A 26,357-nucleotide genomic window follows, 5' to 3' on the forward strand; every position below is an offset into this window, starting at 1 on the left:
ATACTCATCATACAACAGATGAGCCTTCTCCCAGTCTTGCTAGTGACCTGTCCCAATACTCATCCTACAACAGGTGAGCCTTCTCTCAGTCCTGCTTGTGACCTGTCCCAATACTCATCATACAACAGGTGAGCCTTCTCTGTCTTGCTAGTAACCTGTCCCAATACTCACCCTACAACAAGTGAGCCTTCTCTCAGTCCTGCTAGTGACCTGTCCCAATACTCATCATACAACAGATGAGCCTTCTCCCAGTCTTGCTAGTGACCTGTCCCAATACTCATCCTACAACAGGTGAGCCTTCTCTCAGTCCTGCTAGTGACCTGTCCCAATACTCATCATACAACAGATGAGCCTTCTCCCAGTCTTGCTAGTGACCTGTCCCAATACTCATCCTACAACAGGTGAGCCTTCTCTCAGTCCTGCTAGTGACCTGTCCCAATACTCATCATACAACAGGTGAGCCTTCTCTCTGTCTTGCTAGTGACCTGTCCCAATAAACATCCAACAACAGGTGAGCTTTCTCTCAGTCCTGCTAGTGACCTGTCCCAATAATCATCTTACAACAGGTGAGCCTTCTCTGTCTCGCTAGTGACCTGTCCCAATACTCATCCTACAACAGGTGAGCCTTCTCTGTCTTGCTAGTGACCTGTCCCAATAATCATCTTACAACAGGTGAGCCTTCTCTCAGTCCTGCTAGTGACCTGTCCCAATACTCATCATACAACAGGTGAGCCTTCTCTCAGTCCTGCTTGTGACCTGTCCCAATACTCATCATACAACAGGTGAGCCTTCTCTCAGTCCTGCTTGTGACCTCTCCCAATACTCATCCTACAACAGGTGAGCCTTCTCTCAGTCCTGCTTGTGACCTGTCCCCAATACTCATCCTACAACAGGTGAGCCTTCTCTCAGTCCTGCTAGTGACCTGTCCCAATACTCATCCTACAACAGGTGAGCCTTCTCTCAGTCCTGCTAGTGACCTGTCCCAATACTCATCCTACAACAGGTGAGCCTTCTCTCAGTCCTGCTAGCGACCTGTCCCAATACTCATCCTACAACAGGTGAGCCTTCTCTCAGTCCTGCTAGTGACCTGTCCCAATACTCATCCTACAACAGGTGAGCCTTCTCTCAGTCCTGCTAGTGACCTGTCCCAATACTCATCCTACAACAGGTGAGCCTTCTCTCAGTCCTGCTAGTGACCTGTCCCAATACTCATCCTACAACAGGTGAGCCTTCTCTCAGTCCTGCTAGTGACCTGTCCCAATACTCATCATACAACAGGTGAGCCTTCTCTCTGTCTTGCTAGTGACCTGTCCCAATAAACATCCAACAACAGGTGAGCTTTCTCTCAGTCCTGCTAGTGACCTGTCCCAATAATCATCTTACAACAGGTGAGCCTTCTCTGTCTCGCTAGTGACCTGTCCCAATACTCATCCTACAACAGGTGAGCCTTCTCTGTCTTGCTAGTGACCTGTCCCAATAATCATCTTACAACAGGTGAGCCTTCTCTCAGTCCTGCTAGTGACCTGTCCCAATACTCATCATACAACAGGTGAGCCTTCTCTCAGTCCTGCTTGTGACCTGTCCCAATACTCATCATACAACAGGTGAGCCTTCTCTCAGTCCTGCTTGTGACCTCTCCCAATACTCATCCTACAACAGGTGAGCCTTCTCTCAGTCCTGCTTGTGACCTGTCCCCAATACTCATCCTACAACAGGTGAGCCTTCTCTCAGTCCTGCTAGTGACCTGTCCCAATACTCATCCTACAACAGGTGAGCCTTCTCTCAGTCCTGCTAGTGACCTGTCCCAATACTCATCCTACAACAGGTGAGCCTTCTCTCAGTCCTGCTAGCGACCTGTCCCAATACTCATCCTACAACAGGTGAGCCTTCTCTCAGTCCTGCTAGTGACCTGTCCCAATACTCATCCTACAACAGGTGAGCCTTCTCTCAGTCCTGCTAGTGACCTGTCCCAATACTCATCCTACAACAAGTGAGCCTTCTCTCAGTCCTGCTAGTGACCTGTCCCAATACTCATCATACAACAGATGAGCCTTCTCCCAGTCTTGCTAGTGACCTGTCCCAATACTCATCCTACAACAGGTGAGCCTTCTCTCAGTCCTGCTAGTGACCTGTCCCAATACTCATCATACAACAGGTGAGCCTTCTCTCTGTCTTGCTAGTGACCTGTCCCAATAAACATCCAACAACAGGTGAGCTTTCTCTCAGTCCTGCTAGTGACCTGTCCCAATAATCATCTTACAACAGGTGAGCCTTCTCTGTCTCGCTAGTGACCTGTCCCAATACTCATCCTACAACAGGTGAGCCTTCTCTGTCTTGCTAGTGACCTGTCCCAATAATCATCTTACAACAGGTGAGCCTTCTCTCAGTCCTGCTAGTGACCTGTCCCAATACTCATCATACAACAGGTGAGCCTTCTCTCAGTCCTGCTTGTGACCTGTCCCAATACTCATCATACAACAGGTGAGCCTTCTCTCAGTCCTGCTTGTGACCTCTCCCAATACTCATCCTACAACAGGTGAGCCTTCTCTCAGTCCTGCTTGTGACCTGTCCCCAATACTCATCCTACAACAGGTGAGCCTTCTCTCAGTCCTGCTAGTGACCTGTCCCAATACTCATCCTACAACAGGTGAGCCTTCTCTCAGTCCTGCTAGTGACCTGTCCCAATACTCATCCTACAACAGGTGAGCCTTCTCTCAGTCCTGCTAGCGACCTGTCCCAATACTCATCCTACAACAGGTGAGCCTTCTCTCAGTCCTGCTAGTGACCTGTCCCAATACTCATCCTACAACAGGTGAGCCTTCTCTCAGTCCTGCTAGTGACCTGTCCCAATACTCATCCTACAACAGGTGAGCCTTCTCTCAGTCCTGCTAGTGACCTGTCCCAATACTCATCCTACAACAGGTGAGCCTTCTCTGTCTTGCTAGTGACCTGTCCCAATAATCATCTTACAACAGATGAGCCTTCTCTCAGTCCTGCTAGTGACCTGTCCCAATACTCATCCTACAACAGGTGAGCCTTCTCTCAGTCCTGCTTGTGACCTGTCCCAATACTCATCCTACAACAGGTGAGCCTTCTCTCAGTCCTGCTAGTGACCTGTCCCAATACTCATCATACAACAGGTGAGCCTTCTCTCTGTCTTGCTAGTGACCTGTCCCAATAAACATCCAACAACAGGTGAGCTTTCTCTCAGTCCTGCTAGTGACCTGTCCCAATAATCATCTTACAACAGGTGAGCCTTCTCTGTCTCGCTAGTGACCTGTCCCAATACTCATCCTACAACAGGTGAGCCTTCTCTGTCCTGCTAGTGACCTGTCCCAATACTCATCCTACAACAGGTGAGCCTTCTCTCAGTCCTGCTAGTGACCTGTCCCAATACTCATCCTACAACAGGTGAGCCTTCTCTCAGTCCTGCTAGTGACCGGTCCCAATACTCCTGAACCACATCCTTCCTCCTCTGTCAGTGGCATCCTGCAGCAGGTCTGTCTAGGTCTCTAGGTCTTCTCTAGAGCTGTCCACACTACTGAGCCCGAACAGAGCCGTGCCAAGCCAAGCTGTACGGAGCTAGTCTGGTTACTAATCCACCTTAGCTCAGGATGATAGCGTAAAGGGTATTTTAGCCCAGGGTCATGTTCTTATACTACTGAACGGATTCCTCCCCTCTGCGATGCCGCACCTGAACACTACGAACTTGTGTCAATACCAGTGGAGGCTGGTGGTAGGAGCTATAGGAGGACGGGCTCATTGTAATGGCTGGACTGGAATAGACGGAACAGAGTCTAACATGTGGTTTCCATATGTTTGATGTGTTTCATACCGTTCCATTCATTCCATTCCAGCCATTACAATGAGCCCGTCCTCCTATAGCTCCTCCCACCAGCCTCCACTGGTCAATACTATTAATCTGTATCCTTCCATTCTCCCTACCTTAAAAAATGCAATTGCCATTAACGGCCACTAGAGGTCAGCCCTCTCATAGCAGAGACTTTCTTTATTGAGGAGGTTTGACTACAATATGGACTTCGTAATGTGTAGTAATATCCACTCAAATGTTTCTATACCTTTGAATGGGTTCCCGTCACTCCTGTCTAATATAATTACAATGGAAAAAAACTACGACTACTTTGTTTATGATAATAAAGTTTTCTACTCCTAAATATCCCTCCGCCTGTGTTGAAGCAAACACGTTGAATTGAAAGTATATTCATCACACATTTGAATTTAAAATATATGCTATACTATAGCAATGATATCCAAAGTCTATGAAACTGGGTGATGGAATGTTTGTATTTGTAATTTTGTCATGTTCGTCTGTGTAACTGAGGTCTCTCCGGTTTGAAATCGTACACGTAGAATAATTCGGATATAATGATGGATATAATCTAGTCAATCTGTTTCTATGGTTTGGATCATCTGAACTCAACCAAGCTCAGAGGAGAAGGAGACTTGTTGCCGATGTGCAGCTTTGTGTGTGTTTCTAATTGTAATCAATTAAATGGTTTTATATGAATCTGAGTATTTTACTACGTCCTCCTCAGTCACAATTTACATGTTAAATTTATGAGAAATTTGTAAAAATATAACCTTAATTTTTATAAATGTATTTGATTTTGTATATTTCTATTTTTGATCATTTGGAACTGGAAGGGTGGGAACATGCAAAAAAAGGTATTAGGTGGACAATAGGTTAGTAAAGACATAAAAACAACAGTAAAATACAGTGAAAAATAATAGTAGCGAGGCTACAACAGTAGCGAGGCTACATACAGGCACCGGTTAGTCGGCTGATTTGAGATAGTATGTACATGTAGATATGGTTAAAGTGACTACATTAAATAACCCTGCCCCTTTTTTGCACTATTGGTTTAGAGCCTGTAAGTAAGCATTTCACTGTAAAGGTCTACACCTGTTGTATTCGGCGCACGTGACAAATACACTTTGATTTGATTTAATGTGGAGAAAATGTATTACTTGTCCAGGCCCGTTATTATATTACCCAACCAATACTTTATCATGATGTGCTCGATAGACCTGCACAAACACATTGTTCCCACTCGATGTGCGTCATGAGTGTAACGAGCAGATATTTTATTGGCGACAGAGCGGGAGGGAGCTGGGAAGCGCAGCCAAGGATGATGGAGAGAGGGAGTACCTACCGGAGGAGTGGCCTTCACGATCCCAGCCCAACACGCGGACTTTGTTTATAACGTGTGGAAGGGGACAATGTGGAGACATCTCACGTCGCTTCCCTTTCTCAAACCCTGCGGCAGATCGTTTCACCCTGTCACTGTATCAGGAGCCCGTCTACGTTCGGTTTTAGACTGGAGTAACTCATCTTCAGAAATCACTTTCAAGAAATAAAGAGTCTGGTAAGTTGCGGAAAAGTTAACTTTCTGACATGAACTTAGATTTTTGAAACGGCTTACAGTTTCGTGAGGCAGGCTATGAGGATATTATTGGGAGGTAAAATCTGTAAAGCACATGATTTATGAGATTATGCTATACATCTATTCTAGATCAATCAATAGCCTACCAAAATTATTTTACAATTTATTTTGCTCTGTTTATAAACGTGTAAACAGCCGAATATATTCCAATTTGTGTGTGACTGAGACTCAGGGAGAAGCTCAATGTCTACATTGAGAAATTGACTATTTTGATTTTCAAGGAATATCCATTTGCAATATAAGATATTGAAGATCCAATCTTAAAACACAGAGTATGTTTAGGAGCAGTAGCATAGAGAATACAGTGAACCACCCCTAAAATAAGTCCTGGCTGATATGAGTAAGGTGCAGTGATTGTCTATAGGACATCCTGTTATGGTAGTTGACTCCTCAGTACAAACTGTCTGTCAGACTGTTGTTTCCTCCTGTGACTGTGGCTACATTGTGCCTTTCCGTCTGTGACTGTGGCTACATTGTGCCTTTCCGTCTGTGACTGTGGCTACATTGTGCCTACGTCTGTGACTGTGGCTACATTGTGCCTACGTCTGTGACTGTGGCTACATTGTGACTTTCTGTCTGTGACTGTGGCTACATTGTGACTTTCTGTCTGTGACTGTGGCTACATTGTGCCTTTCCGTCTGTGACTGTGGCTACATTGTGACTTTCTGTCTGTGACTGTGGCTACATTGTGACTTTCTGTCTGTGACTGTGGCTACATTGTGCCTTTCCGTCTGTGACTGTGGCTACATTGTGCCTACGTCTGTGACTGTGGCTACATTGTGCCTACGTCTGGGACTGTGGCTACATTGTGCCTACGTCTGTGACTGTGGCTACATCGTGACTTTCTGTCTGTGACTGTGGCTACATTGTGACTTTCTGTCTGTGACTGTGGCTACATTGTGCCTTTCCGTCTGTGACTGTGGCTACATTGTGACTTTCTGTCTGTGACTGTGGCTACATTGTGCCTTTCCGTCTGTGACTTTGGCTACATTGTGACTTTCTGACTGTGGCTACATATTGCCTTTCCGTCTGTGACTGTGGCTACATTGTGACTTTCCGTCTGTGACTGTGGCTACATTGTGACTTTCTGTCTGTGACTGGGGCTACATTGTGCCTTTCTGTCTGTGACTGTGGCTACATTGTGCCTTTCCGTCTGTGACTGTGGCTACATTGTGCCTTTCCGTCTGTGACTGTGGCTACATTGCTTCCCTCTCTTTCCTATGACTGTATCTCTGCATTGTGTCTTTCCTCTTATCTCAGTGCCACTGGAATAATAGTTTGACGTAGGCACGGAACCTATTAAGTGAGAAGGGGAAAGATACTTTAACCTACTTGGAGAGAGGGAGAGAGAGAGAAACAGCACTAGATGCTTGGAGAGAGGGAGAGAGAGAAACAGCACTAGATGCTTGGAGAGAGGGAGAGAGAGAGAGAGAGAGAGGGAGAGAGAGAAACAGCACTAGATGCTGAGAGAGAGAGAGAGAGAAACAGCACTAGATGCTGAGAGAGAGAGAGAGAGAGAGAGAGAGAGAGAGAGAGAGAGAGAGAGAGAGAGAGAGAGAGAGAGAGAGAGAGAGAGAGAGAGAGAGAGAGAGAGAGAGAGAGAGAGAGAGAGAGAGAGAGAACACTAGATGCTTGGAGAATGCTATCGGTGACACATCAAATCAAAGTTGATTTGTCACATGCACTGAATACAACAGGTGTAGGTAGACCTTACAGTCAAATGTACATGAATGTATTGTTAAAGTGACTATGCATATATGATAAACATGTTAAACCTCTAATGTAGAGAGCATAGCCAGGTACTTCACTCTTTCAGTGGGTGCTCCAGTGTTCACACTTCACAATGCTTATCTGGCTGGTGCCCTGCTCCAACGGACACTGAGCTGCCTCGACCACAGCCTAGCAAACAATAACCCACCTGATATACCTGATCAACATTCATTTGTTTTTATCTTCCCGTACTTGAAGTCCTGTTATCTACATATTCCAAGTCATTGTTTGAAATTGAAACGCATTTCTGAGTTGACATTGAGTATCAATAGAATGAGAATAGAATGTCTACTTTGTTGTCCATTTTTTATGAGAAACAGAAATGTGTCCTCTGCATATGTCAAAATGGTACAACAAAATAGATCTGTTCTCACGTTTACAATCTCTATTCAAGGGTGTTTGATGACATCGTGATGGAATTATCACTGTATCTTATTTCCACGAGTGTCTGTTTGACATAAAGAGACAGATGTTTAAAGTACCGTACAGTGCCATATATATATCCATCAGTAATCATTCCCAGGAGCTACACAGCCTTCTGACTGATTGAACATCGTTTACAACTTGAACAACACATGTCCCAATATGCTTTGTGTTTACCATGAACAAGCACGCACACACACACACACACACAAGCGCTCACACACACGCACACGCACGCACGCACGCACGCACGCACACACACACACACACAAGCGCTCGCACACAAACACACACACACACACGCACGCACCCACCCACCCACGCACGCACGCACACACACACACACACACAATAAGCTTTGTATTTACCATGAACATGCACTGTTGGGAGCATCCCAATCTCCCGGTTGCACCGTGAGAAATGAAGGCTATTCCGTGCGAGAAATTGGCAAGACACTGAAGATCTCGTACAGTGCTGTGTACTACTCCCTTCACAGAACAGCGCAAACTGGCTCTAACCAGAATAGAAATAAGAGTGGGAAGCCCCGGTGCACAACTGAGCAAGAGGACAAGTACATTAGTGTCTAGTTTGAGAAACAGACGTCTCACAAGTCGTCAACTGGCAGCTTCTTTAAATAGTACCCGCAAAACACCAATCTTAACTTCAACAGTGAAGAGGCGACTCCGGGATGCTGGCCTTCTAGGCAGAGTTCCTCTGTCCAGTGTCTTTGTTCTTTTGCCCATCTTAATCTTTTCTTTTTATTGGCCAGTCTGCGATATGGCTTTTTCTTTGCAACTCTGCCATTTCTCAGAACAAGAATAGACTGACGAGTTTCAGAATAAATTTATTTGTTTCTGGCAATTTTGAGCCTGTAATCGAACCCACAAATGCTGATGCTCCAGATACTCAACTAGTCTAAAGAAGGACAGTTTTATTGCTTCTTTAATCAGGGCAACAGTTTTCAGCTGTGCTAACATAATTGCAAAAGGGTTTTCTAATGATTAATTAGCCTTTTGAAATGATAAACTTGGATTAACTAACACAACATAACATTGGAACACAGGAGTGATGGTTGCTGATAATGGGCCTCTGTACGCCTATGTAGATATTCCATAAAAAATCTGCCGTTTCCAGCTACAATAGTAATTTACAACATTAACAATGTCTACACTGTATTTCTGATAAATGTGATGTTATTTTAATGGACAAAACATTTGCTTTTCTTTCAAAAACAAGGACATTTCAAAGTGACCCCAAACTTTTGAACGGTAGTCTTTGTATCACGTACTGTAGTCTATATATCATGTACTGTAGTCTATGTATCATGTACTGTAGTCTATATATCATGTACTGTAGTCTATGTATCATGTACTGTAGTCTATATATCATGTCCTGTAGTCTATACTATATATATATTTTTTTTCATGTAACCTTTATTTAACTAGGCAAGTCGATTTAGAACAAATTCTTATTTACAATGACGGCCTACCCTGACAAAACCTGGACGAAGCTGGGCCAATTGTGCGCCTCTTGCACTGAGATGCAGTGCCTTAGACCACTGCACCACTCGGGAGCCCTATATTATATACGAGTTGTAAACACGGGTTGTAACACGGGTTGTAACACGAGTTGTAACACGAGTTGTAAACACGGGTTGTAACACGAGTTGTAACACGAGTTGTAAACACGGGTTGTAACATGAGTTGTAACATGAGTTGTAACATGAGTTGTAACATGAGTTGTAACATGAGTTGTAAACACTGGTTGTAACATGAGTTGTAACATGAGTTGTAACACGAGTTGTAAACACGGGTTGTAACATGAGTTGTAACACGGGTTGTAACATGAGTTGTAACATGAGTTGTAACACGAGTTGTAAACATGGGTTGTAACACGAGTTGTAACACGAGTTGTAACACGAGTTGTAACATGAGTTGTAACACGAGTTGTAACACGAGTTGTAAACACGGGTTGTAAAATGGGTTGTAACATGGGTTGTAACACGAGTTGTAAACATGAATACAGTGTAACACCATTCCGTCATCAACACATAGACTGAGATATTTATTCATTTTAAAATCTGCCACTTTGAGAGATGATCTGTCCTGATCCAATAAGCGATGTTACATGTTACTAAGAGGTCTCCAGTGTATTAGAATCAGAACCCGGTGACCAGAACCTGCTCATGTGTTCTCTTCCTCTCCAGGTCCAGTTTATTCAGTTTACCTAAGGGGGACTGTGCCAGGGCTCAGAGGTTACAGGCTGGTCTAAGGCTGGGCTGAGAGGGTCTGAAGATGTGTCCAAATACCACAGTAGTACCTATATAGTGCACTACTTTTGACTAGAGCCTTAAACGACCCTGGTCAAAAGTAGCGCACAATATAGGACACAGCCTGAGGCTGAGCCGGACTTAGAATGGACTGAGAGGGGTCCTATCTAGAGGCTAAGCTGGAGGTCAGTCTGTCTGTTGGGACACCTCCAGTCCTCTGTTGCCAGTCAGCCAAGCACAGTGGGCGGCAGGTTTTGTTCCTCAAATTAACCCAGAGGTCCCATGCACATCTCATGGGACCAGCTCTCTGATCTTACCCTCCCTATATCTCTCCCAGCACAACACCCCTCCACCTCTCCCCATGCCCCAGCTACCTCCCTCTGGGTTGCTGCTACTCCGTCAGGGACTAGGTAGAGCTCTGGGTCTGGTTCTCCTCACAGCAGACTGACAGAGCTGCAGTGGGAAGGGAGGGAAGGCTGAGGAGAGAGAGAGATAAGGATGAGGGTGGATGGAGGGAGGGACAGGGGGACAGAGAGAGCGAGAGAGATGAAGGGGGAGGGAGAGAGATGAGGGAGAGGAGGAGAGAGAGAGATGAAGGGGGAGGGAGAGAGATGAGGGAGGGAGAGGAGGAGAGAGAGAGCGAGATGAAGGGGGAGGGAGAGAGATGAGGGAGGGAGAGGAGGAGAGAGAGAGAGATGAAGGGGGAGGGAGAAAGAGATGAGGGAGGGAGAGAGGAGGAGAGAGAGAGAGATGAAGGGGGAGGGAGAAAGAGATGAGGGAGAGGAGGAGATAGAGAGAGATGAAGGGGGAGGCAGAGGGAGATGAGGAGAGAAGGAGATGAAGGGGGGGGGGTGATGAGTATTACATGTTGTATTCTCTTTCTAGTTCAGGTCCTACAGTCAGAGTATAAATCTAGAACCAGTAGAACATATTGAATATGTAACATTATCTATAAAACGTATCATATTGCCTCTTTTGTCTATAAAACGTATCATATCGCCTCTTTTGTCTATAAAACGTATCATATTGCCTCTTTGGAAGCATCAGGATAATCAGGAGGTGGGGATGAGGTTAAAGTCAAATAGTGCTTACTGTCTGAACACTGCAAGACCGTGGCACTGTGGGTCTGTAGGAAAGACAGAGGGAGGTAGATGCTGCTGGGTGGTTTATAGTCAAGATCGGGTCCTGGGTCCTTCTCATTGTTTCAGTATGTGTCAGGCGGGCAGGTATTAACCCATCCTTTATTACTGCTGCCTAAGGATGGCGAGAGAGAGAGATGGGTTGAGAGAGAGAGAGAGATGAGGAGAGTGAAAGATAGGGGGGAAGTTAAACAGAGAGACTGTAGGTATCAAGTACCCCTGTTTTCACTTCGATGAGGAAAGATAGGACGTTTTTATTTCCTAAACGTCTCAGTTGTACATTTTGAATGAATTGATTTATAACATGCTATTTCAACATTTTATTTATTTAATTTAACCTTTTATTTAACCTTTATTTAACAAGGCAAGTCAGTTAAGAACAAATTCTTAATTACAATGACAGCCCACTTGTAAAGCCCCCCCGGGCAAACCTTCCCCTAACGACGCTGGGTCAAGTCCGTATGGTACTCCCGAACACGGCCGGTTGTGATACAGCCCTGGATCAAACCCGGGTCTGTAGTAACACCTCTAGCACTGCAATGCAGTGACTTAGACCGCTGTGCCACTCACCAATGCACCAACCCCATTTCTCCTGCGGTGACCTTTGGTGCTCGTTTTGATGATTATTTACTAGGAACCTCTACGATCACAAACTACGTTGGATTTGTATTGTTAATCAAATGGATTAATTATTGTTATTGGCGCTATTGGGATAAAACCTAAACTGATTGATTATGTTACTAGTGTCATTGATTGTGTTATTAGCGTTACTGGGAGAACACCCCCATTCAAATGGAAAGTAGGTGTACCGTCTGTTTCAGTCAGAGGTGGTGTACCGTCTGTTTCAGTCAGAGGTGGTGCACCGTCTGTTTCAGTCAGAGGTGGTGCACCGTCTGTTTCAGTCAGAGGTGGTGTACCGTCTGTTTCAGTCAGAGGTGGTGTACCAGCTGTCTATAGGTATGACAGAGTTTTATATCCTCCTATTTAAATTATTCATTTTTGATAATAATAATAATTGATTGATTATTTTTATTAGTGTAATTGGGAGAACACCCTAATTCAGCTGCATAATGTGTGTGTTTAAGTATCAATCAGATGGAATTTCAGCCCCACACTCCCCAGCTGTGTCTGTGGCAGCGCCTTGAAGAACAGAGTTCCATGTCCAACTCAGATTGGTTACAATATACTTTTGTAGAGCGATTAGGTGACTAACATATACATTCCTCCTCATTTCCCCTCTGGGTTATTAAGGCATGTTTCTATAAATCATGTGATTATACAGTTGTGATATAAACCAGACCAGCTGACATGTTAATAATATAATACAAACCTCACTACCCACTTGTACATATATTGCATCTTAATTTGATCACCCGGTTTCAGGATGCAAACATCCTGTTGTTTCAAATGCAAACTTCTAAAGTTTGTAATTTCCATTTTAAAATGTATCAAACCCTACAACAACAAAAAAAAGTCCATTAATTATAATCCACATCATATTTCACATTTCCTGTTGCTGCAGGATTATTTTCCTTCTGTGAGAAACTAAGTCAAATTTAAGATATCACATCTGTAGTACTACTCCCTGTATCCTGTTTCCTTAGGGTAGGGCTGGGGTATGGGTACGTTCTGTCCACTGGTTCTCGCTGGACATAAAGAGAGGAAGTTGGACGTTCTCAGGAGTGGTTGTGGTTTGCTGTGTGTGAACAAAGCTTATATTGGGAAGGTGAAATAACATTAGCAAGTGCATGTTACATGGCAGTCCAGTCAAGGCTTTGTGAAAGAGGGCCATTGTAGTTATTGGGATGTTACACACACACTGTTTATTTTTTGTTCCTTCCTCTCTTGCTGTTTCCTGTGTGTGTGTGTGTGTGTGTGTGTGTGTGTGTGTGTGTGTGTGTGTGTGTGTGTGTGTGTGTGTGTGTGTGTGTGTGTGTGTGTGTGTGTGTGTGTGTGAACCCAACCAGTATGTCACTAGTGTCCTCTCTCTCTAGACAGTGCGGGAGCAGAGCAATAGGCCTGTTCCTTCCGATGATACAACGGAAGCAATGCAAAAAGTAGCTAGGTCATGTTAAGGCATTCTCTTCCGCTGCTCTTCTCACACAGGAGACACACTGACTGGAATGTTATGACGTAACTGTTAAAACATAAAGAAATGCACCAGCAGCTCACCGGACTTGAGTGCCGGCACCTCAAAATGTTCTACTGCTTGAGCTCCTGTTCCTCTGACAGAATATTAGGACAAAAGTTTTGAGGAGTTCCTGCACCTAAATATAAACAGTACCTGTACACAAAATGAATACTGTCACCTGTTTCAGTCCAAGACTAGCACTGATACACATGCAGGGTTAGATGGAAAGGTAGGCAGGGATGGAAGGTAGGCAGGTATGGAAGGTAGGCAGAGATGGAAGGTAGGCAGGTATGGAAGGTAGGCAGGGATGGAAGGTAGGCAGGGATGGAAGGTAGGCAGAGATGGAAGGTAGGCAGAGATGGAAGGTAGGCAGGGATGGAAGGTAGGCAGAGATGGAAGGTAGGCAGGGATGGAAGGTAGGCAGGTATGGAAGGTAGGCAGAGATGGAAGGTAGGCAGAGATGGAAGGTAGGCAGAGATGGAAGGTAGGCAGAGATGGAAGGTAGGCAGGGATGGAAGGTAGGCAGAGATGGAAGGTAGGCAGAGATGGAAGGTAGGCAGGGATGGAAGGTAGGCAGAGATGGAAGGTAGGCAGAGATGGAAGGTAGGCAGAGATGGAAGGTAGGCAGGGATGGAAGGTAGGCAGAGATGGAAGGTAGGCAGAGATGGAAGGTAGGCAGGGATGGAAGGTAGGCAGGGATGGAAGGTAGGCAGAGATGGAAGGTATGGAAGGTAGGCAGAGATGGAAGGTATGGAGTGATGGAAGTTAGGCAGGGATGGAAGGTAGGCATAGATGGAAGGTAGACAAGGTAGGCAGGGATGGAAGGTATGGAGTGATGGAAGTTAGGCAGGGATGGAAGGTAGGCATAGATGGAAGGTAGGGAGGGATGGAAGTTAGGCAGGGATGGAAGGTAGGCAGGGATGGAAGGTAGGCGGGGATGGAAGGTAGGCAGGGATGGAAGGTAGGCAGGGATGGAAGGTAGGCAGGGATGGAAGGTAGGCAGGGATGGAAGGTAGGCAGGGATGGAAGGTAGGCAGAGATGGAAGGTAGGCAGGGATGGAAGGTAGGCAGGGATGGAAGGTAGGCAGAGATGGAAGGTAGGCAGAGATGGAAGGTATGGAAGGTAGGCAGAGATGGAAGGTATGGAGTGATGGAAGTTAGGCAGGGATGGAAGGTAGGCAGAGATGGAAGGTATGGAAGGTAGGCAGAGATGGAAGGTAGGGAGGGATGGAAGGTAGGCAGGGATGGAAGGTAGGGAGGGATGGAAGGTAGGCAGGGATGGAAGGTAGGGAGGGATGGAAGGTAGGCAGGGATGGAAGGCAGGGAGGGATGGAAGGTAGGCAGGGATGGAAGGTAGGCAGGGACGGAAGGTATGGAAGGTAGGCAGAGATGGAAGGTATGGAGTGATGGAAGTTAGGCAGAGATGGAAGGTAGGCAGAGATGGAAGGTATGGAAGGTAGGCAGGTATGGAAAGTAGGCAGGGATGGAAGATAGGCAGGGATGGAAGGTAGGCAGAGATGGAAGGTAGGTAGGGATGGAAGGTAGGCAGGGATGGAATGTATGGAAGGTAGGCAGGGATGGAAAGTAGGCAGGGATGGAAGGTAGGCAGGGATGGAAGGTAGGCAAAGATGGAAGGTAGGCAGAGATGGAAGGTATGGAAGGTAGGCAGGTATGGAAAGTAGGCAGGGATGGAAGATAGGCAGGGATGGAAGGTAGGCAGAGATGGAAGGTAGGTAGGGATGGAAGGTAGGCAGGGATGGAATGTATGGAAGGTAGGCAGGGATGGAAAGTAGGCAGGGATGGAAGGTAGGCAGGGATGGAAGGTAGGCAAAGATGGAAGGTAGGCAGGGATGGAAGGTATGCAGAGATGGAAGGTAGGCAAAGATGGAAAGTAGGCAGGGATGGAAGGTAGGCAAAGATGGAAGGTAGGCAGGGATGGAAGGTAGGCAGAGATGGAAGGGATGGAAGGTAGACAAGGTAGGCAGGGATGGAAGGTATGGAGTGATGGAAGTTAGGCAGGGATGGAAGGTAGGCATAGATGGAAGGTAGGGAGGGATGGAAGGTAGGCAGGGATGGAAGGTAGGCAGGGATGGATGGTAGGCAGGGATGGAAGGTATGGAAGGTAGGCAGAGATGGAAGGTATGGAGTGATGGAAGTTAGGCAGGGATGGAAGGTAGGCAGGGATGGAAGGTAGGCATAGATGGAAGGTAGGGAGGGATGGAAGGTAGGCAGGGATGGAAGGTAGGCAGGGATGGAAGGTAGGCAGGGATGGAAGGTAGGCAGAGATGGAAGGTAGACAAGGTAGGCAGGGATGGAAGGTATGGAGTGATGGAAGTTAGGCAGGGATGGAAGGTAGGCATAGATGGAAGGTAGGGAGGGATGGAAGGTAGGCAGGGATGGAAGGTAGGCAGGGATGGAAGGTAGGCAGGGATGGAAGGTATGGAAGGTAGGCAGAGATGGAAGGTATGGAGTGATGGAAGTTAGGCAGGGATGGAAGGTAGGCAGGGATGGAAGGTAGGGAGGGATGGAAGGTAGGCAGGGATGGAAGGTAGGCAGGGACGGAAGGTATGGAAGGTAGGCAGAGATGGAAGGTATGGAGTGATGGAAGTTAGGCAGAGATGGAAGGTAGGGAGGGATGGAAGGTAGGCGGGGATGGAAGGTAGGCAGGGATGGAAGGTAGGCAGAGATGGAAGGTATGGAAGGTAGGCAGGTATGGAAAGTAGGCAGGGATGGAAGATAGGCAGGGATGGAAGGTAGGCAGAGATGGAAGGTAGGTAGGGATGGAAGGTAGGCAGGGATGGAATGTATGGAAGGTAGGCAGGGATGGAAAGTAGGCAGTGATGGAAGGTAGGCAGGGATGGAAGGTAGGCAAAGATGGAAGGTAGGCAGGGATGGAAGGTATGCAGAGATGGAAGGTAGGCAAAGATGGAAAGTAGGCAGGGATGGAAGGTAGGCAAAGATGGAAGGTAGGCAGGGATGGAAGGTAGGCAGAGATGGAAGGGATGGAAGGTAGACAAGGTAGGCAGGGATGGAAGGTATGGAGTGATGGAAGTTAGGCAGGGATGGAAGGTAGGCATAGATGGAAGGTAGGGAGGGATGGAAGGTAGGCAGGGATGGAAGGTAGGCAGGGATGGAAGGTAGGCAGGGATGGAAGGTATGGAAGGTAGGCAGAGATGGAAGGTATGGAGTGATGGAAGTTAGGCAGGGATGGAAGGTAGGCAGGGATGGAAGGTAGGCATAGATGGAAGGTAGGGAGGGATGGAAGGTAGGCAGGGATGGAAGGTAGGCAGGGATGGAAGGTAGGCAGGGATGGAAGGTAGGCAGAGATGGAAGGGATGGAAGGTAGACAAGGTCGGCAGGGATGGAAGGTATGGAGTGATGGAAGTTAGGCAGGGATGGAAGGTAGGCATAGATGGAAGGTAGGGAGGGATGGAAGGTAGGCAGGGATGGAAGGTAGGCAGGGATGGAAGGTAGGCAGGGATGGAAGGTATGGAAGGTAGGCAGAGATGGAAGGTATGGAGTGATGGAAGTTAGGCAGGGATGGAAGGTAGGCAGGGATGGAAGGTAGGCATAGATGGAAGGTAGGGAGGGATGGAAGGTAGGCAGGGATGGAAGGTAGGCAGGGATGGAAGGTAGGCAGGGATGGAAGGTAGGCAGGGATGGAAGGTAGGCAGAGATGGAAGGTAGGCAGAGATGGAAGGTAGGCATAGATGGAAGGTAGGCAGGGATGGAAGGTAGGCAGGGATGGAAGGTAGGCATAGATGAAAGGTAGGCATAGATGGAAGGTAGGGAGGGATGGAAGGTAGGCAGAGATGGAAGGTAGGCAGGGATGGAAGGTAGGCAGGGATGGAAGGTAGGCAGAGATGGAAGGTAGGGAGGGATGGAAGGTAGGCAGGGATGGAAGGTAGGCAGAGATGGAAGGTAGGCAGGGATGGAAGGTAGGCAGGGATGGAAGGTAGGCAGAGATGGAAGGTAGGCAGAGATGGAAGGTAGGCAGAGATGGAAGGTATGGAGTGATGTAGGTTAGGCAGGGATGGAAGGTAGGCATAGATGGAAGGTAGGCAGGGATGGAAGGTAGGCAGGGATGGAAGGTAGGGAGGGATGGAAGGTAGGCAGTGATGGAAAGGTAGGCAGGGATGGACGGTAGTGAGGGGTGGAAGGTAGGCAGGGATGGAAGGTAGGCAGGTATGGAAGGTAGGCAGGTATGGAAGGTAGGGAGGGATGGAAGGTAGGGAGGGATGGAAGGTAGGGAGGGATGTTAAATGTAAATAGAAAATTTGAAACTCTGATTCCTGCAAAAGGCAACATGTCAAAAGCCTCTAAGAACAGGACATTGTTTTGTGTCATCATTAGTCTTGAAATGACTAGATATAAACAAATGAATGTATGTTTGGGAATGTGTTGATTGAGACTAATATGGTATTGTTTTCACTCCCTTTTGCGTGTCACATGGCCTTCATCACCTTTACTATTTAAACCTACTTAACCTTCACATTTTTTGTCTAAACTGGGCTGTCGGCAGAGATATCTCTCATAGGTTTTATCTTGTCATTCTCAGCTGAGGTGTTACCCTTCAATTGTGTGTCTGGAACTCTTTGCTCGGGCCTGGTCTGTAATGCCAGGTGACGACAGATACGGATCAGTGTGTCCATGTTGAGGTGATGAATGTGATCTGGTCTGTCTGTTGTTGAGTCCATGTCCAGGTGACGACAGATACGGATCAGTCTGTCACCTAGTTCACAGACAGTGGGTTAGAGCTACTGATTGACTACTTACAGGATATCTCTCTCTCTCTAGCCCTTTTTACATAAGCAGATGTCACAAAGTGCTTATACAGAAACCCAGCCTAAAATCCCAAACAGAAAAGCAATGCAGAAGCACGGTGGCAAGAAAAAACTCCTTAGAAAGGCAGGAATCTAAGAAGAAACCTAGAGAGGAACCAGGCTTTGAGGGGTGGCCAGTCCTCTTCTGGCTGTGCCGGGTAGAGATTATAAGAGTACACCGTTCTTCAATATGTTCAAGCATTCATAGAAGACCAGCAGGGTCAAATAATAATCACAGTGGTTGTAAAGGGTGCAACAGGTCAGCAGCTCAGGAGTAAATGTCAGTTGGCTTTTCATAGCCGAGCATTCAGTGGTCGAGACAATACAGTAGGTGCGGTAAAGAGAGAGAAGAAGGGAGGGGAGAGAGAGTCGAAAACAGCAGGTCTGGGACAGGTAGCACGTCCGGTGAACAGGTCAGGGTTCCATAGCCGCAAGCTGAACAGTTGAAACTGGAGCTGCGGCTTGACAAGGTGGACTGGGGACAGCCAGGAGTCATGAGGCCAGGTAGTCCTGAGGCATGGTCCTAGGGCTCAGCACCCCCCCCTCCCCCCCTCCCCTCCCCCGTCATCTCCCTGGTGTCCTGTGGCATATTGTTAGGTATTTTTGGTTTTAGGGTGTTCAGTGATAATTGTCTATAATTACCCCCTGCTCAACACCTGAGTTAGGGTGAGGGATCTAGCCTCCAGAAAAAGTCTACAGCTGAAATGCTGTTGGTCTTCATGTTTTGTTGATAGTGTTTTACTATCAGCTGTTCTGTTTACTAAAGACCTTGGTCCTAGAACACCTGCCAGATCAAATATTATCTTTTATTTGACAGATAACACATTCTTTATCATGTATGAAATGTTATCTGCAGATTTGGCAGCACACAGTGTATTCACATCAACATGTGAAAGTGTTATATTGTTACTGAAAAATGAAGAAAGAAAAAAACAGGTTTAGAGACAGAAATGAAGTGTATCATCGTGAGTTCTATGGAGAGAGTAGCAATCTGGAGAGAGTAGCAATCTGGAGAGAGTAGCAATCTGGAGAGAGAAGCAATCTGGAGAGAGTATTAATCTGGAGAGAGTATTAATCTGGAGAGAGTATTAATCTGGAGAGGGTATTAATCTGGAGAGAGTATTAATCTGGAGAGAGTATTAATCTGGAGAGAGTATTAATCTGGAGAGAGTATTAATCTGGAGAGAGTATCAATCTGGAGAGAGTAGCAATCTGGAGAGAGTAGTAATCTGGAGAGAGTAGTAATCTGGAGAGAGTAGTAATCTGGAGAGAGTATTAATCCGGAGAGAGTATTAATCCGGAGAGAGTATTAATCTGGAGAGGGTATTAATCTGGAGAGAGTATTAATCTGGAGAGAGTATTAATCTGGAGAGAGTATTAATCTGGAGAGAGTATTAATCTGGAGAGAGTAGTAGTCTGGAGAGAGTAGTAGTCTGGAGAGAGTATTAATCTGGAGAGAGAAGCAATCTGGAGAGAGTAGCAATCTGGAGAGAGTAGCAATCTGGAGAGAGTATTAATCTGGAGAGAGTATTAATCTGGAGAGAGTATTAATCTGGAGAGAGTATTAATCCGGAGAGAGTATTAATCCGGAGAGAGAAGCAAGCTGGAGAGAGTAGTAATCTGGAGAGAGTATTAATCTGGAGAGAGTATTAATCTGGAGAGAGTAGCAATCTGGAGAGAGTATTAATCCGGAGAGAGTATTAATCTGGAGAGTAGCAATCTGGAGAGAGTAGCAATCTGGAGAGAGTATTAATCTGGAGAGAGTAGCAATCTGGAGAGAGTAGCAATCTGGAGAGAGAAGCAATCTGGAGAGAGTAGCAATCTGGAGAGAGTAGCAATCTGGAGAGAGAAGCAATCTGGAGAGAGTAGTAATCTGGAGAGAGTAGTAATCTGGAGAGAGTAGCAATCTGGAGAGAGAAGCAATCTGGAGAGAGTAGCAATCTGGAGAGAGAAGCAATCTGGAGAGAGAAGCAATCTGGAGAGAGTAGTAATCTGGAGAGAGAAGCAATCTGGAGAGAGTAGTAATCTGGAGAGAGTAGCAATCTGGAGAGAGAAGCAATCTGGAGAGAGTAGCAATCTGGAGAGAGAAGCAATCTGGAGAGAGAAGCAATCTGGAGAGAGTAGTATTCTGGAGAGAGTAGCAATCTGGAGAGAGTATTAATCTGGAGAGAGTATTAATCTGGAGAGAGTATTAATCTGGAGAGAGTATTAATCTGGAGAGAGTATTAATCCGGAGAGAGTATTAATCCGGAGAGAGAAGCAAGCTGGAGAGAGTAGTAATCTGGAGAGAGTATTAATCTGGAGAGAGTATCAATCTGGAGAGAGTATTAATCCGGAGAGAGTATTAATCTGGAGAGAGTAGCAATCTGGAGAGAGTAGCAATCTGGAGAGAGTATTAATCTGGAGAGAGTATCAATCTGGAGAGAGTATTAATCTGGAGAGAGTATTAATCTGGAGAGAGTATTAATCTGGAGAGAGTATTAATCTGGAGAGAGTATTAATCTGGAGAGAGTATTAATCTGGAGAGAGCGGCAATCTGGAGAGCAGGTATGAGAGAGTAGCAGTCTGGAGAGAGCAGGTATGAGAGAGTAGCAGTCTGGAGAGAGCAGGTATGAGAGAGTAGCAGTCTGGAGAGAGCAGGTATGAGAGAGTAGCAGTCTGGAGAGAGCAGGTATGAGAGAGTAGCAATCTGGAGAGAGCAGGTATGAGAGAGTAGCAGTCTGGAGAGAGCAGGTATGAGAGAGTAGCAGTCATGAGAAAGTAGTATCTGGAGAAAGTAGTAATCTGGACAAGGTATCAATCTGGAATCAGATTTGACCGTTCAGACATAAGTCGCATGGCCAGAATCAGATTTGAATCTGACTTCAAACTCTAAATCACAGCATATTGTTTTGATAATGTGGTTTAAAATAACACACACACACACCCTGACACTCAGAGCAGTCAGTCTGAACTCAAAGAGGTCAAGGCGGCAGCTCTGAGGAACAATGGCTAACAAAAATAAATGCGTTCATGTCGAGCACATTGTCCTGCTATAATTCAAACAAACGTCTAAGGATGGGGAATCGTAACGGAGTATTTGCGGAGCTCTCTAACCATAACACCACATGACAGTGTCAGACCTCAGCAACACGTAACAGAAGGACAGCAAATCTGGAGCATGTTGTCTTTCCCATGTTGGGGGCAGCGTCTGTGTGTTGCTCTACGTTTAAAAAATACAATATATACAGTTGTCATTTAGCAGACTGTCACGATCGTCGTATGGTGGAAGAGAGGAGGACCAAAGCGCAGCGTGGTTAGAATACATTCTTCTCGTTTAATGACACGAAACGAAGAACACTTTACAAACTAAACAAAACAACAAACCGACAAACGTGAAGCTAACCCAGACAGGAAGATCACGTCAGTGACTCAACCCACTCAAGTGACGCACCCCTCCTAGGGACGGCATGAAAGAGCACCAGTAAGCCAGTGACTCAGCCCCTGTAATAGGGTTAGAGGCAGAGAATCCCAGTGAAGAGAGGGGAACCGGCCAGGCAGAGACAGCAAGGGCGGTTTGTTGCTCCAGAGCCTTTCCGTTCACCTTCACACTCCTGGGCCAGACTACACTCAATCGTAGGACCTACTGAAGAGATAAGTCTTCAGTAAAGACTTAAAGGTTGAGACCGAGTCTGCGTCTCTCACATGGGTTGGCAGACCATTCCATAAAAATTGAGATCTATAGGAGAAAGCCCTGCCTCCAGCTGTTTGCTTAGAAATTCTAGGGACAATTAGGAGGCCTGCGTCTTGTGACCGTAGCGTACGTGTAGGTATGTACGGCAGGACCAAATCGGAAAGATATGTAGGAGCAAGCCCATGTAATGCTTTGTAGGCTAGCAGTAAAACCTTAAAATCAGCCCTTGCCTTAACCGGAAGCCAGTGTAGAGAGGCTAGCACTGGAGTAATATGATCAAATTGTTTGGTTCTAGTCAGGATTTTCATACTGGTCCCCCATGGGAATCAAACCCACAACCCTGGCATTGCAAGCACCATGCTCTACCCACTGAGCTACACAGGACTGCTGTGTGGATGTGTTTTTATTTTATTTCACCTTTATTTAACCAGGTAGACTAGTTGAAGACAAGTTCTCATTTACAATTGTGACCTGACCAAGATAAAGCAAAGCAGTTCGACACATACAACAACAGAGTTACACATGGAGTAAAACAAACATACAATCAATAGTACAGTAGAAAAATCTATATACAGTGTGTGCAAATGAGGTAGGATAAGAGAGGTAAGGCAATAAATAGGCCATGGTGGAGAAGTAATTACAATATAGCAATTAAACACTGGAATGGTAGGATGTGCAGAAGATGAATGTGCAAGTAAGATAGCGTGGCAATATGTTGTGTTATGTTGTTATGCTGTATGGCGTTGTGTTGTGCTGTATAGTGTTGTGTTGTATGGTGTTGTGCTGTATAGTGTTGTGTTGTGCTGTATAGTGTTGTGTTGTGCTGTATAGTGTTGTGTTGTGCTGTATAGTGTTGTGTTGTGTTGTATAGTGTTGTGTTGTGTTGTGCTGTATAGTGTTGTGTTGTGCTGTATAGTGTTGTGTTGTGCTGTATAGTGTTGTGTTGTGCTGTATAGTGTTGTGTTGTGCTGTATAGTGTTGTGTTGTGCTGTATAGTGTTGTGTTGTGCTGTATAGTGTTGTGTTGTGCTGTATGGTGTTGTGTTGTGTTGTGTTTTATAGTGTTGTGTTGTGTTGTGCTGTATAGTGTTGTGCTGTATGGTGTTGTGTTGTCCTGTATGGCTTTGTGTTGTGGTGTTGTGCTGTATAGTGTTGTGTTGTCCTGTATAGTGTCGTGTTGTGTTGTGTTGTGCTGTATGGTGTTGTGTTGTGTTGTGTTGTGTTGTATGGTGTTGTGTTGTGTTGTGTTGTATGGTGTTGTGTTGTGTTGTGTTGTGTTGTGCTGTATAGTGTTGTGTTGTGTTGTGTTGTGTTGTATGGTGTTGTGTTGTGCTGTATAGTGTTGTGTTGTGCTGTATAGTGTTGTGTTGTGCTGTATAGTGTTGTGTTGTGCTGTATAGTGTTGTGTTGTGTTGTGCTGTATGGTGTTGTGTTGTGTTGTGTTTTATAGTGTTGTGTTGTGTTGTGCTGTATAGTGTTGTGCTGTATGGTGTTGTGTTGTATTGTGTTGTGTTGTATTGTGTTGTGTTGTGTTGTGCTGTATAGTGTTGTGTTGTGCTGTATAGTGTGGTGTTGTGTTGTGCTGTATAGTGTTGTGTTGTGCTGTATAGTGTTGTGTTGTGCTGTATAGTGTTGTGTTGTGTTGTGCTGTATAGTGTTGTGTTGTGCTGTATGGTGTTGTGTTGTGTTGTGTTTTATAGTGTTGTGTTGTGTTGTATAGTGTTGTGTTGTGTTGTGCTGTATGGTGTTGTGTTGTGTTGTGTTTTATAGTGTTGTGTTGTGTTGTGCTGTATAGTGTTGTGCTGTATGGTGTTGTGTTGTCCTGTATGGCTTTGTGTTGTGGTGTTGTGCTGTATAGTGTTGTGTTGTCCTGTATAGTGTCGTGTTGTGTTGTGTTGTGCTGTATGGTGTTGTGTTGTGTTGTGTTGTGTTGTATGGTGTTGTGTTGTGTTGTGTTGTGTTGTATGGTGTTGTGTTGTGTTGTGTTGTGTTGTGCTGTATAGTGTTGTGTTGTGTTGTGTTGTATGGTGTTGTGTTGTGCTGTATAGTGTTGTGTTGTGCTGTATAGTGTTGTGTTGTGCTGTATAGTGTTGTGTTGTGCTGTATAGTGTTGTGTTGTGCTGTATGGTGTTGTGTTGTGCTGTATAGTGTTGTGTTGTGTTGTGCTGTATGGTGTTGTGTTGTGTTGTGTTTTATAGTGTTGTGTTGTGTTGTGCTGTATAGTGTTGTGCTGTATGGTGTTGTGTTGTATTGTGTTGTGTTGTATTGTGTTGTGTTGTGTTGTGCTGTATAGTGTTGTGTTGTGCTGTATAGTGTGGTGTTGTGTTGTGCTGTATGGTGTTGTGTTGTGCTGTATGGCTTTGTATTGTATTGTGTTGTATTGTGTTGTGCTGTATGGTGTTGTGTTGTATGGTGTTGTGTTGTGCTGTATGGTGTTGTGTTGGGTTGTATTGTGTTGTATTGTGTTGTATTGTGTTGTGTTGTGTTGTGCTGTATGGTGTTGTGTTGTGTTGTGCTGTATGGTGTTGTGTTGTATGGTGTTGTATTGTGTTGTGTTGTGTTGTATGGTGTTGTGTTGTGTTGTATTGTGTTGTGTTGTATGGTGTTGTGTTGTATTGTGTTGTATTGTATTGTGTTGTATTGTGTTGTGTTGTGTGGTGTTGTGTTGTGCTGTATGGTGTTGTGTTGTATTGTGTTGTATTGTGTTGTATTGTGTTGTGTTGTGTGGTGTTGTGTTGTGCTGTATGGTGTTGTGTTGTATTGTGTTGTGTTGTGTTGTATTGTGTTGTGCTGTATGGTGTTGTGTTGTATTGTGTTGTATAGTATTGTGTTGTATTGTGTGGTGTTGTGTTGTGCTGTATGGTGTTGTGTTGTGTTGTATTGTGTTATATTGTATTGTGTTGTGTGGTGTGGTGTTGTGTTGTATGGTGTTGTGTTGTGTTGTGCTGTATGGTGTTGTGTTGTGTTGTGCTGTATGGTGTTGTGTTGTGTTGTGTTATATTGTGTTGTATTGTGTTGTGTGGTGTTGTGTTGTATGGTGTTGTGTTGTGTTGTGCTGTATGGTGTTGTGTTGTATTGTGTTATATTGTATTGTGTTGTGTGGTGTTGTGTTGTATGGTGTTGTGTTGTGTTGTGCTGTATGGTGTTGTGTTGTGTTGTGTTGTGTTGTATGGTGTTGTGTTGTGTTGTGCTGTATGGTGTTGTGTTGTGTTGTGTTGTGCTGTATGGTGTTGTGTTGTGTTGTGTTGTGTTGTGCTGTATGGTGTTGTGTTGTATTGTGTTGTGTTGTGCTGTATTGTGTTGTGTTGTGCTGTATGGTGTTGTGTTGTGCTGTATGGTGTTGTGTTGTATTGTATTGTGTTGTATGGTGTTGTGTTGTATTGTATTGTGTTGTGTTGTGTTGTGTTGTATGGTGTTGTGTTGTGCTGTATAGTGTTGTGTTGTGCTGTATAGTGTTGTGTTGTGCTGTATAGTGTTGTGTTGTGTTGTGCTGTATGGTGTTGTGTTGTGCTGTATGGTGTTGTGTTGTGCTGTATAGTGTTGTGTTGTGTTGTGCTGTATGGTGTTGTGTTGTATTGTGTTGTGTTGTGTTGTGTTTTATAGTGTTGTGTTGTGTTGTGTTGTGCTGTATAGTGTTGTGTTGTGTTGTGCTGTATGGTGTTGTGTTGTATTGTGTTGTGTTGTGTTGTATTGTGTTGTGTTGTGCTGTATGGTGTTGTGTTGTATAGTGTTGTGTTGTGTTGTGTTGTGCTGTATAGTGTTGTGTTGTGCTGTATAGTGTGGTGTTGTGTTGTGCTGTATGGTGTTGTGTTGTGCTGTATGGCTTTGTATTGTATTGTGTTGTATTGTGTTGTGCTGTATGGTGTTGTGTTGTGTTGTTGTGTTGTATGGCGTTGTGTTGTGCTGTATGGTGTTGTGTTGTATGGTGTTGTGTTGTGCTGTATGGCGTTGTGTTGTGCTGTATGGTGTTGTGTTGTATGGTGTTGTGTTGTGCTGTATGGTGTTGTGTTGGGTTGTATTGTGTTGTATTGTATTGTGTTGTATTGTGTTGTGCTGTATGGTGTTGTGTTGTGTTGTTGTGTTGTATGGCGTTGTGTTGTGCTGTATGGTGTTGTGTTGTATGGTGTTGTGTTGTGCTGTATGGCGTTGTGTTGTGCTGTATGGTGTTGTGTTGTATGGTGTTGTGTTGTGCTGTATGGTGTTGTGTTGTGTTGTATTGTGTTGTGTTGTGTTGTGCTGTATGGTGTTGTGTTGTGTTGTGCTGTATGGTGTTGTGTTGTATGGTGTTGTATTGTATTGTGTTGTATTGTGTTGTGTTGTGTTGTATGGTGTTGTGTTGTGTTGTATTGTGTTGTGTTGTATGGTGTTGTGTTGTGCTGTATGGTGTTGTGTTGTATTGTGTTGTATTGTATTGTGTTGTATTGTGTTGTGTTGTGTTGTGCTGTATGGTGTTGTATTGTGTTGTATTGTGTTGTATTGTGTTGTATTGTGTTGTGTGGTGTTGTGTTGTGCTGTATGGTGTTGTGTTGTATTGTGTTGTGTTGTGTTGTATTGTGTTGTGCTGTATGGTGTTGTGTTGTATTGTATTGTGTTGTATTGTGTTGTGTTGTGTGGTGTTGTGTTGTGCTGTATGGTGTTGTGTTGTGTTGTGCTGTATGGTGTTGT

The 26,357-nt window shown here is 45.2% G+C and overlaps 1 protein-coding gene across 1 annotated transcript in view; it reads left to right on the forward strand.

Annotated features, from left to right (window-relative positions):
• The first annotated feature begins 5,106 nt into the window (after nt 1-5,106).
• Nucleotides 5,107-26,357, forward strand: part of LOC129815761 (semaphorin-3D-like) — a 145,118-nt gene continuing 123,867 nt past the window's right edge. The window contains exon 1 of the mRNA XM_055869853.1: nt 5,107-5,387. The gene's annotated coding sequence lies outside the window, so the exon portion shown is untranslated. The remainder of the gene's footprint in view (nt 5,388-26,357) is intronic.

The sequence above is a fragment of the Salvelinus fontinalis genome, chromosome 18 (assembly GCF_029448725.1).
Source record: "Salvelinus fontinalis isolate EN_2023a chromosome 18, ASM2944872v1, whole genome shotgun sequence".
Lineage (NCBI taxonomy): Eukaryota > Metazoa > Chordata > Actinopteri > Salmoniformes > Salmonidae > Salvelinus > Salvelinus fontinalis.